Here is a 13891-nt window from a genome sequence, read left to right on the forward strand (position 1 = left end):
GCTGTTCATATGGTGTTCAACAGCTAAACGCATTTAATGTGTTCTAAATAATAGTTTGTCTGAAAAAGGTAGATTTGAAGTACTCGTCAATATAAGAGGAGATTAAAATGTTCACAATGAGAAGCAGACAAAATTAAAAATATCACCACATTTAGTAGCATAGATAAAGTTTAACAATTGTCCTGTTTAAAACAAAACAGCAAGGAGAAGCTCTATTAGCAGTTCAGATAAATTTGTAATTGTGCAAGATGATCAAAGCCTTACACAATGGAAAGGCGCAAGAAGCATTCTCTTCCAGAGCTGTTCGGTGGGCATGGAAAGAACAAACAGCGCATCATGCATTAGGATAATGCAGATTGCTCCACCAGGTGTGCCAGTGTTACTGTGCAGGCTTGTGCAGTAAGAGGACATGAATTTGTCTCCTAACTGTGGAGAGAAGGGCAGTGCTTAATTTGCACCAGGGCTGAGCCCCAGCAGCCTTGACAGTTCATAGCCCTGGCACGTCTGGGCTTGCTGCATCAGTTATGCAAGTAAAGTTGCTTAAGCCCCGGCATCCCTTTCATTACAAATTAAGCACTAGTGTAGGGGTCGGCAACCTTTCAGAAGTGGTGTGCCGAGTCTTCATTTATTCACTCTAATTTAAGGTTTCACGTGCCAGTCATACATTTTAATGTTTTTAGGTCTTTTTCTATAAGTCTATAATACATACTACAGTAGTTTAGTTATATAAGTAAATAAGGTTTTTAAAATGTTTAAGAAGCTTCATTTAAAATTAAATTAAAATGCTGAGTCCCCCAGATTGGTGGCCAGGACCCGGGCAGTGTGAGTACCACTGAAAATCAGCTCATGTGCCGCCTTCGGCATATGTGCCATAGGTTGCCTACCCCAGCACTAGAGAAAGGGTGAGTTAGCCCTGCTTGCAAGGATCAGCTCCTGGTTCAGGGCACATGAGAGGGCAGAAATTTAAAAGCTCCTATAAGGGAAGATCACATCCAAGCCCTAAATCAGTAGTTCATTATCAAGAAAACTTGACTGAACTTACATTCAAAACACATTTTCTTCAGCTGATCCATCATGAATTCAATTTCAAATTAACTTTTATTGTACTGCCTGACTATAAAACATTACATTACTACAACCTAAAGGTTGAAAATTAATTGCATGAGTCAGAAAATTCAGAGATGATGAAATCTGGATGTTCATGTGTAATATACTAAAATCACATTGGACAATATGACATTCTTTAGAGAAAAAAAAATTTTGCTTTCAGATATAAGTTGGTTTTCTCATAAAAATCAGTCAGTCCAAGGAACTGCAGCTTCTGGAAGCAAGGCCTCCTCTATACACAGAAATAAAAGTTAGAAAAAGCTTCTGAAAACATTTTAAGATGCACAGCAGGAAGCCCCACTTTGATCATGCCCAAGCTTAAATATTTTGATAACTTATTCTCACTATCACATTTTACTAAGATTGTCCTATTCTACACTATTATTATCATTATTAGATTAATTGTTAATCTGGCTTCTTCTAACTTTTTTGTGAGAGGGATAGCTCAGTGGTTTGAGTGTTGGCCTGCTAAACCCAGGGTTGTGAGTTCAATCCTTGAGGGGGCCATTTAGGGATCTGGGGCAAAAATCTGTCTGGGGATTGGTCCTGCTTTGAGCAGAGAGAGGGGTGGACTAGATGACCTCCTGAGGTCCCTTCCAAACCTGATATTCTATGATGATAAATCTGCAGTACTTCTCCAGAAAGAATCTTCCCAAGATGCAACTGTAAGAATAAAAAATTACTAAACCCTATATGATTCCACCAGAAGGATGTGATGGCCACCAGAAACATTTTTCAGAAATTAAAAAAAAAAAAAAAAAAGGCAACTTTCTAGCGAGGGCTCAAAATGGGGGTTGTTATGCCCTTAATTAACAAACAGACAGATTTTGACATTCATTTTCTTCACACTGCAGTCACAAGAGAGGTACCAATTTTAGAAAATATTCCCCAAACTATAACATACTATAGAGGTAGATTAATTTTACTTTGAAGAAAGAAGTTTTTATTCAAGAGAGGGGAAAAAGACAAATTAAGAGATTTAAATTCAAGATTCAGGCTATAAAGTTCATATTCTTCCACACATTCAAGTAAATTCTGGACTTTCTCTTAGAAAGACCAAGAAGATATTGATATATTCTCCATGAATGTTCTCTCTCTCTACTAGGGCTGTCAATTAATTGGAGTTAATTCATGCGTTTAACTAAAAAAAATTAATCGTGATTAATTGCAGTTTTAATCACATTGTTAAACAATAGAATATCAATTGAAATCTATTAAATATTGTCAATGTTTTTCTACGTTTTCATATATATTGTATTCTGTGTTGTAATTGAAATCAAATTGCATTTTTTTTATTACAAAATGTTTGCACTATAAAAATGATAGATAAATGAAATAGTATTTTTCAATTCACCTCATACAAATACTGTAGTTCAATCTCTTTGCTGTGAAAGGGAAGGTTACTTGCCTTGTGCAGTAACTGAGATTCTTTGAGATGTGTGTCTCTGAGTACTCCACTACAGGTGGAGTGCGTCCTGGCACAGTTGACTGGAGATTTTTGCTAGCAGTGTCTGGTTGGGACACGCATGTGGAATAGCTGTCTTGCAATGCCATTGGTGGCTCTTCTGGCCCGTGCACACCTCGAGCCCCTCAGTTCCTTTTCTCTCGTAGAGCATTTAGTTCTTACTCCGAAGTGGAGTGGAGGAGGGTGGGTAGTGCAGCACTGACAGGGACACATATCTTGAAGAACCTCAGTTACTGCACAAGGTGAGTAACCTTCCCTTCGTCTTCAAGTGCTGTCTCTGTGGGTGCTCTACTTCAGGTGAATGGAGTGCAGTGCCTTCATGAAAATGGAAGGGACTTCGGAGCTGAGCCTGTAGCTGCAGTTAGGACCATGAAGCCTACCATTGTGTCTGCACTCATGATGAGCATAATGGCATACTGGTTAGTGAATGTGTGCTCAGATGCCCAGGTAGCTGCTCTGCATATGTCTAAAATAGGTATGTTGTGCAGGAATGCTATGGAAGCCGCTACGGATCTTGTGTAGCGTGTTCTGATTCCCATTGGGGCTTCTCTGTTATATAGGGAGTTTTATATCCATTTAGATAGTCTTAGCGTGGATATAGCCGCACTCTTTGATCTTTCTGTCATTGATATCAATAGTCTGTAAGATTAATTGAAGGCCTTTGTTCTGTCCAGATAAAAGGCCAGGGCGCGACAGACATCTAATGTATGTAACAACGCCTCCTGGGAGTTGTTGTGTGGTTTCAAATGGAATGTAGGTAAGTGAATTGGTGGAATGAGGATGATATTTTGAGCATGAATTTAGGATGCGTCCTAAGAGTCACTTTGTCCTTGTAGAATAGTGTGTATAGGGGGTGAGCCATGAGTGCCCCTCTCTCACTCACTCTTTGTGCCAATGTGATGGCTGTCAAGAATACCACTTTCATTGATAAGTGAAGTAAAGAACATGATGCTAAGGATTCGAATGGTTTTCTGATTAGGCATTTGAGTACTAAGTTTAAATAACATGCTGTTGTGGGTTCATGGATATCCGGGCACATGTTCTGTAGCCCCATTACGAACCTCTTAGTAGTGGGATGGGCAAATACTGATGTCTCATCCATCTGTTGGTGGAAGGCTGCAAGCTGAACTTTAATCGAGTTTGTAACCAATCCTGAGTTTAAGGATAGTAGGTAATCCCGGATGACAGGAAGTGGTGCCTGTTGTGCAGATGTTAGTTTCGTTTGGCACCACAGGGAAAATCTTTTCCATTTTTGGAGGTAAGTAGAGTGTGTTTTGTTTCCCATTATTAATCAGTACTTATTTTATTTGGTCAGAACAGGTTAATTCCTCAGGGCGGAGCCATGCCTTCAGATGGAGTTTCCCTGGATCTGGAAGGAGGGTTAGACTGTTGTCCTGTGACAAGAGATTGTGTAGACAGGAGAGTGAATGGCTTGCATATTGCCTTGCGAGTCAAGAAAACCAAGTCTGTCTGGGCCATGTTGGCATAAGGATGAACTTGGCCCTGTCGGTTCATGTTTTGTGTATGACTCTGAAGATCAGAGGAATCGGTGGGAAGGGATATAGGAGAGGGGCATTTCATTTGATAAAGAATGCGTCTCCCAGTGATTGTGCTCCCTGTCCTGCACATGAGCAGAACTTTGGGCATTTCTTGTTTGTTCGTTTCGCAAACAGGTCTATCACTGGAGTTCCTCATCTGTGGAAAATACGATGTGTTATTTTGTCATTGAGTTTCCATTTGTATTCTTGTGAGAACTGTCTGCTTAGTGTGTCCACTGTGATATTCAGGCGGCCCAGTAGGTATGATGCTGTGATAGTGATATTGTGCTTTATGCACCAGTTCCATAGTTTTAGAGCTTCCGCACATAAGGAGCGGGATCGTGTTCCACCTTGGCAGTTGATATAGTACATGCGATGTTGTCTGTTAGTATCTGTATCATTCTGTTTCTTATCAGAGGAAGGAAGTGGCAGCATGCATTGCATACCATGCGTAGTTCTAGTAGGTTTATGTGAAAATGTGTTTACACGGGACCATTTGCCCTGAGTGGTATGTTGGTTCAGATGAGCCCCCCATCCAATCAGGGAGGCATCTGTTGTGATCTGAACAGATGGTTGTTCCTGTTGGAATGGAACACCAGAGCAAACGTTCATTGGGTTTGTCCACCAACATAGTGATCTTATCACCTTTGTGGTGGGTGTCATTCTCTTGTTTAGCCTGCGTCTTTGTGGGATGTATACTCACTCAGCCATCTCTGAAGGCATCACATGTGTAGCCTGGCGTGTTTTACAATGAATGTGGTAGCAGCCATATGTCCTAATAGTTGCAGGCATGTTCGTACATCTACCCATGGACTGTGAGAGACCACTGATATCAGGGAAGTCATGGTTGTGAACATGGCCTTGGTAGTGATGCTCTGGCCATGAGAGAGTCCAGGTGAGCTCCAATGAACTCTAGTTCCTGTACTGGAGTGAGGGTGGATTTTTTTTTCGTTGATTTGCAGTCCCTGGGAGAGAACTGTATGTCTCCTGTTCTGTTTTACCTGCATTCTGCCATATATTTCATGTTATAACAGTCTCAGATTATGACCCAGGACATATTGTTTCTTTTAAGAACACTTTCACTGCAAATCTGACAAAAACACAAAGAAGGTACCAATATGAGATTTCTAAATATAGCTACAGCACTCGACCCAAGGTTTAAGAATCTGAAGTGCCTTCCAAAATCTGAGATGGACAAGGTGTGGAGCATGCTTTCAGAAGCTTTAAAAAAGCAACTCTCCGATGAGGAAACTACAGAACTTGAACTACCAAAAAAGAAAATCAACCTTCTGCTGATGGCATCTGACTCAGATGAAAATGAACATGCACCAGTCCACACTGCTTTGGATTGTTATAGAGCAGAACCCGTCATTAGCATGGACACATGTCCCCTGGAATGGTGGTTGAACCATGAAGGGACATATGAATCTTTAGCACATCTAATATGTAAATATCTTGCGATGCCGGTTACAACAGTGCCATGAGAACACCTGATCTCACTTTCAGGTGACAGTGTAAACAAGAAGCGGAGAGCATTATCTCTTGCAAATGTAAACAAACTTGTTTGTCTCAGTGATTGGCTGAACAAGATGTCGGACTGAGTGGATTTGCAGGCTCTAAAATTTTACAGCCCCTCCCTTTTTTCTTTTTTTTTTTAAACACAGAACTCTACACTTGTAATTTTAACTTTCATGATAAAGAGATTGCACTACAGTATTTGTATTAAGTGAATTGAAAAATACTATTTTTATAGTGCAAATACTTGTAATTAAAAATAAATATAAAGTGAGCACTGCATACTTTGTTTTCTGTAATTGAATGTATTCAATTGTAATTGAAATCAATATATTTGAAAATGTATAAATCAAAAAATTAAATAAATGGTATTCTATTATTGTTTAACAGTGCAATTAATTGCACTATTAATCATGATTAAATTTTTTTAATTGTGAGATTAATTGTGATTATTATTTTTTTAATTGCTTGACAGCCCTAATTTTTATCATTGACCTGGAAGAAAACAAAAACATCACTAATAGAGTTTGCAGATGAGAATAATTTGGGGAGGGCTAAATAATGAAGAGGTCAGGTTCACTGATTCAGAGTGATCTAAAGCACTTGATAAATTGGGAGATTTAGATCAAACAATGTACATTATAATATGGCTAAATGCAAGTGTATACATTGAGGAACACAAAATTGGGGAGACTATCCTGGGAAGGTATGACTCTGAAAAAATGTGGAGCTACTGACAGACTAGTGAGTATCTAGGAGCTTGTGTTACATGAGAAAGGGTCCTCTTCAGACAAAGAGAACCTTCAAGTACAGGCCTGATGTAATGGAGTGTCCCCAGGTAGGTACCCTGAGAGCTTCTGGCCTTCAGAGCACACCAGCAATTTCACATTCTCATGTAACTAAAGTAAAATGTATACCCATATTGCTTATATGAGATTTAACTGACAACCTGTCTGTATTAGATCTCACTAGGTTGCACAGATTTGCAACTGTCAAAGAGTAAACTAAACCTTCTTTCCTTGGATCCTGCAGTGTATATCAAAAGATGGTATAAATAACCTGGAGTTTGGATCACAAACAAGGAATTTATAGCCTACAATTTTTCCCTCATCCAAAGCTCACTGTTTTCAGGAGGGCCAATTCAGACACTATGGACAATCAGACAACTAACAAGCACGGCTAGATCGTTCAAGCTGCAAGAGGAATTATCTGTAGAAATTAGCTTAATAAAACACTGACATCACAAAATAAATTAATTGTTAGAATTTAATATTTTTGATCAAGGCTATGTAGGTCAGTATGCTACATTTTGTGGTCCTGGAAACACTTGGGAATACTAAGGCTAGGTCAAAGCACACAACTTAATAGTTGCAGTGAATTTTCCATCTGCTGCTGCTGCCGTAGTTAGACAGATGACAAACAGATTTAAATTCTAAAGGGGATTTTATCTCTTACAAGTAAGATTCCATGTTTGTCACCGAGGTCATGGAAGTCACAGATTCCTTTCCGTGACGTCTGTGACTTCAGCAATGGCCCCTTCGGTTGGCCCAAGAGCCCTCAGCAGCTCAGGCAGCCCCGGGCAAACGCATCAACAGCTGCTGGGGCAGCCTCAGGCCCTCCTACCCCAGGGCAGTAGGAATTTGAGTATAGGGGGACTCAGGGCTGGGGACTGGGGTGCAGGGTGGTGCTTACCGGGGGGGGGGAGGCTCCCCAGAAGGGCGACAGGAACTCCTCTCCCTCAGCTCCTAGCTCCACAAGCTGCCTCCGCCTGCAGGCACTGCCCCTGCAGCTCTCATTGGCCACGGCTCCCAGGCAGTGGGGGCTGCACACCAAGGTTTGGGGTGGAGTGGAAGCAGCACATGGAGCTAGGAGCTGGAGGTCGATGCTTCCCAGGAGCTGGGAAGGCAAGCTCCCACAGCCCTGCCAATCCCTCACATCACCCTCTTCTCCTCAAGTTTTAATCAGAGGTATATAGTAAAAGTCATGGACAGATCATGGGCCATGAATTTTTGTTTACTGCCTGTGACCTGTCCAGGACTTTTACTAAAAATGCCCGTGACTAAAACGCAGCCTTATTTATAAGCTACAAAAAAGTCCCTATATGAATGAGAATTATGTTGAATTTTTTCTATTCTGAATTCAGTCTTCAAAATAATCTATTTCTCAAAGTCAATCTTTGAAAAGGATTGCGAGACAGCTGACGATCAATTAAGCTTTCACTGCAGAGTTTTCCTGATAGTATCTATAAATAGATGCTCTGAAAAATCTACACTGTGGTTAAGAATTTTGAGACAAGTAGCAGCTCTAACTTGTTTATATTGAGAATGCCTCTGACAAGACGCAAAGTCCACTTTTTACTGCGCAAAGAAAGAAGGCTCCTCCAACCTGCCTTTGGCACATTTGTTTTAAAGGATATCTAAAAAGGGTACTTCTAGAAGAGGGTAAACTAATTCCGCAGCTAGGTTTAAATTGAGTTGGCAATCTTCCACGGACTCAGGGACTGTGAAAGTGGAAGCCTCAAGTGTTTTGTACTGTGACAGACCCAGGCCAGTGTGGTACAGGAGTCTGGTAGAGGGCAAATATACTAGTCACTGGGTGAGTAGTTTTCTGTTCCCTGAGTGACTAGAGCAGGGGCTGCATTGGAGTAATCAGGAACCTGCTAGAACCAATTAAGGCAGACAGGCTGATTAGAACACCTGCAGCCAATCAAGGCAGGCTAATCAGGGCACCTGGGTTTAAAAAGGAGCTCTCTCCAGTTAGGGAGGGGAGAGCCAGAGAAGATGAAGTGCGTGTGAGGAGCTGGGAGCAAGAGGCACAAGGAGCTGAGAGTGACAGGCTGTGCTGCTGGAGGACTATGGAGTACAAGTGTTATCAGACACCAGGAGGAAGGTCCTCTGGTAAGGATAAAGAAGGTGTTTGGAGGAGGCCATGGGGAAGTAGCCCAGGGAGTTGTAACTGTCATGCAGCTGTTACAAGAGGCACTATAGACAGCTGCAATCCATAGGGCCCTGGGCTGGAACCCGGAGTAGCGGGCGGGCCCGGGTTCCCCCCAAACCTCCCAACTCCTGATCAGACGAGGAGTTGATCCAGACTGTGGGGAAGATCACTGAGGTGAGCAAATCTGCCAATAAGCGCAGGACCCACCAAGGTAGAGGAGGAACTTTGTCACAGTACAATACCACTTCTTAGCCCTGACAGAGAAAGCCTTGAGTGATAACCTTCTCTATTGCCTCACTCCAAGCAAACCTATGGTCCTCAGCATTTTTGTTCATGAGTCTCCGTGCCAGGGAGTTGCTTATTTGATGGATGCCCAGGACTGGATTAAATCAGCAGAACAACAACTTTGGAAGATTGGTGACTATAAATGTCTTCCACGGAACTCCAAGATTCCACTCCCTTGTAAAATAAAAGAATTTCTCATCTGCTACCATTGTTTCTATGTGATGACCAGTTTTGGTACAAGTAAGGTAGAAGTAGAGGTAAATTTCATGTTTGTATGTTTTTGATGCATTAAATTGTGTGAGCCTTTAAAAATAACTAAATTAAAAGCAGAGAGTGGGCAATATAGTAATGATGATAAACAAAACAGTATGCAAAACATCTAGTGCTGTTACCTGCTTATCCACACAATCACAAACCACTTTACAAGGCATTCCAGGTGCCAGGAGTCCAAATCACCCCAAGAAACCCAGTTACTTATGATAATAACTGTGGTTTTTCAAGATGACTGCCCCCATGATCCATTCTCGAAATAAGTGCGCTCCTGGTACGTGAACACACAATCTTCTAGAGCAGAGTCTCAGGTGAGGCCACTCATCCCTGTACGAGACTCTCATATACAGTGTTCCAATGGCCTAAAAAGAGGAATGGCCCCACTTACCATTCAATTACTTTCACTAATTCAATACAGTTCTTCTTCAGAGTTGCTTCTATAAGAAGATGGACAGAAAATCTGGATTCATATGGATGATCTTCAAACATACTTTTACAGAGGCAAAGAAACGTTTATATTGAAAACTGCTCCTACAAATACCAACTCTTGGGAAATTGAACACTTAAGTTATAATCATGTGCATGACTTATTTGGACAGCCTTTCAGAATTGGTAACTTGATCTATGGTCTTAACACCACATATCACACAATGTCTGTGGAACCTGTGGATATATGTGATCTCTTATATAGACATCTAAAGTATGGAAAGTGACCTCCCTACCTGTAAATCAGGCTTTGGGGAAAAAAAGAGGCGGGTTAATGACCTGACTGAGATAGAATCAGAGGCCATTTTAGGTAAGAATTTGGGGGTGAGGATGCAGGACCACCTTACAGTACAATCATGCTATATTTCTTTCGCACTGAACACGTCATATCCATGGAGGAAAGCTATGCATCTTCATACAAATGGTACAGAGAACAGTTACACAAGTGTTCAGATAGAGTTTCCAGAAGTTTTGTGGGAACAAAATTAGAATTACATGGTAGAGCTAGTTCATGCACCAGCACAAAACTGGAGGAATCCTATCAGAAACTTGATAACTGCAGAGTGAAAAACATTTTTTTTCCAACCAATTCAACCAGGAAGAAGAAAACAGAGATGGTAGCCAAGTGAGCATAATGTAAGACAGTTCATATTCTTCCAAGTGTAACAGTCTAAGATAAAAGCAATGGATCACCATATTGGTTCTACTCACTTTTAAGTTGTCAGAATGAAAATCTCTCTTCCACTTCATCAAGTGGATATATCTACTTGAAAGCTTCCTGCTTTTTGATAGCATATTTTGGACCTCAGCAGAATACTTGAGAGAGACTGGAGCTGAGTGAAGAATCTCATCCCAGACCCAAAAGACAGAAGATATGATACATGAGGACTTACAGTGATGGTATCAATTCAAGTAGATCAGAAGATCAAAACTACAGAGCCCAGGTCACAGCATCTTGGTGCTATCCTGTAACTTTCCAAATAATCTTTTGAGGGAATGAGTACAGAAATTTCTGTCCCCAGTCCAGGAGAGACATATCTGCCATTGATGCTGAGTTCTGCCTGCACTGCAAGTATACTCACTAACATACAGCATTCCCTGTAGCAGCAAAGATCCAGAATGGGCAATGGTGTCACATAAGCACATGGAATCATAAGGCCTAATATTGGTAAAAAGCCACAAAATACTTTTCAGACTGGAATTACAAAAGGATTCTGTCTCCATGATGGTATGAAACATATCCTCTCCTAAGAAAGCTTTTGCAATCATGGAGTCCCCACTTAACTCCATCTTTTGTGCCAAGATGAAAGTGGATTTTTCTTTATTAGAATTGGAAAACTGTGCACATTTTCTTGAGAGCTGAAGATGGGGAAAGTGATCTGTTCAGCTTATTATTTTAAATATAAGCAGACATGGATGCCAAACTGTCTGAAAAAAGCAGTTATGACAATTAGGCATTTGGTGAAAGTTTTCAGTGCCATACAAATACCAAAGGACAATATTCATACAGGTTTCACAGCTACACAGGACTGGGGGTATATTTAATGAGCCAAAACAGATAATGTGAAAGCAGGTGTCTTTCAGGATTGTCTCAGCTAACCAGTTGCTTGAAACTTGATGTGAAGGATCGGCTGCTCCCAGTAGAACATTACTGTTAAGAAGACTTCTGTCAAACCTGAAGTCAGGAAGAGCTTTGCCTCTGGAGCTGGGAATGAAAATCCATTTTCTATTCTTCTTGGGCTGATCTAGAAAGGCTAACATTTTATCCCATGTGAGGAATTCATGCTTCTCCAGCACTTCTTGGTAATTTGCAATCCTCATCTACTATGAGCAAAGCAGATCAAAGATCTGAAGCCTGCTGAGTTCTCTCACTGACCACTGTCATTACCAGAGAAGCCAGAGTGAGTAAAAATATTGAAACTACCTTTTGAGTGTCCTGATACAGTGAGACCGAGATTGAAGTTCCAGGACACAAAGGCTAAGCCTCCCTCAGAAGCATGATGGTTCTTCCTCTAATTCTCCTTCCATCCAGGGACAGAGTCCTGGATGCTCAGAAGCTGACAGCAACTTGGAATCTCCAGCCTGCTTAGCTGGGCTCGAACCAGGAAAATCAGGGCACCAACCTTCAATGTCCTTTAACCCACGTGAGAGCAACAATCTCAGTGCTGCTTGTGCTCAATACCAAGTCAGGTTAGCAAAGTCTTCAAAATCAACATGCCTCAATGTTGGTGATGTATGTCTGGTGCCAAATTCAATTGACAAGGAGTTTAAAAATCCTCCCCCCTCCAATCAGTTAGATTTTGAGGCAGTACTTCCAATCTTTGCAGGTTCCCCTGAAGAAAGAGAAGGAAAGCATGTGCCTGCTTAAACTGTGACTTTTGCCCAGCACTGGAGATACTAAACATGGTCATCTGTAATAGTTTACATAAAACAAACTACCAAAGGAAGTGGTGAATTCCTCATCTCAATGTCTTCAAATCAAGACTGGATGCCTTTCTAGAAGATGTGCTTTTGCCAAACAAGTTTTTGGGCTCAATACAGGGGTAGCTGGGTGAAATTTAATGACCTGTGCTATATAGGTCAGACTAGATGATCTAATGGTCCCTTCTGGCCTTAACTCTATGAAAAAACAATGTATATTAAACTGGATTTTCTTAGCTACTTCAGCCATGCTACCTGCAGAGTCAGAGGACCCAGACAAGGAAAAACACCTGCAAAAAAGAGCAATCCTATTAGGACAGCTTCAGGTGAAGAGGAAACAGCCCAAAATGGCTGGGTCCCAGACAATGCCTGCAATAGCAAAGGTACAATTTTTTTTTTAATACACAAAAATCTCTGACTATACACACAAAAAAGAGAGTACTCAAAGGGGCAGAAGAGAGCAGTATTTTGGGCTTGCTGCAATGTTAGCTGCCAGAAAGACCTGAATTTCAGTTGCAGCCATTCCCCTCAGAACTCTAAGCAAGGAAGTATGTGAAGCATGCAGGGCACTGAACACACTTTTGTTTTATATTTTAACAGAAGCAGTATATCTGTAGTCTTGTGCAGTGTTTGTTTTTTTAAAGTATGACACTGAAGCCTACCCAAATCTTTCATTTTTCCTCATTCCTAAAACCAAAGTACAGACTTGGAACTAAATAAAAAAAAGAGTTGGAGGGCTGGGGGTGGGGTGGCGGCGCGGGAGAAGAGGCTTAAAAACCTGTCCTTATGAAAATGGTAGCCTAATGCTCTTCGCAGAAACAAGAAGTAGGATAAAGGCTTAATGTGTCTATGTGCAACAGGTTCCCTTTAGATAACATTTAAGAATGTGTTCAGGAAGACAAAGGTTAATTAAGTCACACAGGTTATTTCAATATTACTTCTTGAAGAAACTTACTCTCAGACAACACTGGATGTTTGGTCTCTGCCAGTCATGTGATTTCTATTACTTTTGTTTGCTGGATCTATGTATGTTAATACATTAATAGCTGGGTTCTGTACTATGGACTGCTCCCCAAAAGTTTTATTTTTCTTTCCATGTACATTATGGTGTGCACAAACACAAGTAAAATAAAAAAATTCTTAAATGCATAATCCTTAATAACTAAAATTAGCTGTGACCATATACAGGTATTTCAGTCATCTACATTAATTTAACCAAAGAGTACAATTCTTTATGCAAAGTGTTGGTTTCATAACTGACCCCTACTGAGCACAAGGGCAAAGGACTGAATCGGCATCAAAACTAGAACTACCTTTGACACCAACGAGTGGTCTTTCTCCATGTAAGGGGTCAAGCAAGATAGCATGGAAATCCTGTAGTGTTGCTGTCTAAGCTGTACCTATTATTGCATTTAGAAAACGTCAATCCTTTCACACCCAATATATTCACTTTGTAAGTTAAAAAACAACAAATTGTGATACTTTTAAACAACATATTTTTAAAAGAAAGTTAATCACACATACTTCATCCTCATTATATAACGTGGATGGCCAAACTGTGGGGTGAGCCTCTTTTACCCTTAAAGTGCAGCTCGCAGAGCCTCCACCTACCAGACTGGGGAGGGATCCAGGACCTCTGCCTTGCAGCAGGTGATAGGGTTGGGGATTCTGCCCAGTGGGGAGGGGGGGACTTGAGGTTTCTGCCTGGGGGAGTGGGAGGGGTACTCGAGGCTTCTGCCCAGTGAGGCGCACCTGCCAGGGTTCAGGGCTTCAGCAGGAGTGCGGCTGAAACCCCAAGCCCAGTCTCAGGTCTGAAGGCCTAAGCCCCAGCAGGTGTGCCCGGGCTCTCAAACTTCTGAAGATAGTC

The 13891-nt window shown here is 41.3% G+C and overlaps 1 protein-coding gene across 7 annotated transcripts in view; it reads right to left on the reverse strand.

Moving 5' to 3' along the window:
* The window catches only part of CSNK1G3 (casein kinase 1 gamma 3), a 140919-nt gene that overhangs the window by 46100 nt on the left and 80928 nt on the right, over positions 1 to 13891 (reverse strand). The window lies entirely within an intron of this gene.

The sequence above is a fragment of the Gopherus evgoodei genome, chromosome 6 (assembly GCF_007399415.2).
Source record: "Gopherus evgoodei ecotype Sinaloan lineage chromosome 6, rGopEvg1_v1.p, whole genome shotgun sequence".
NCBI lineage: Eukaryota > Metazoa > Chordata > Testudines > Testudinidae > Gopherus > Gopherus evgoodei.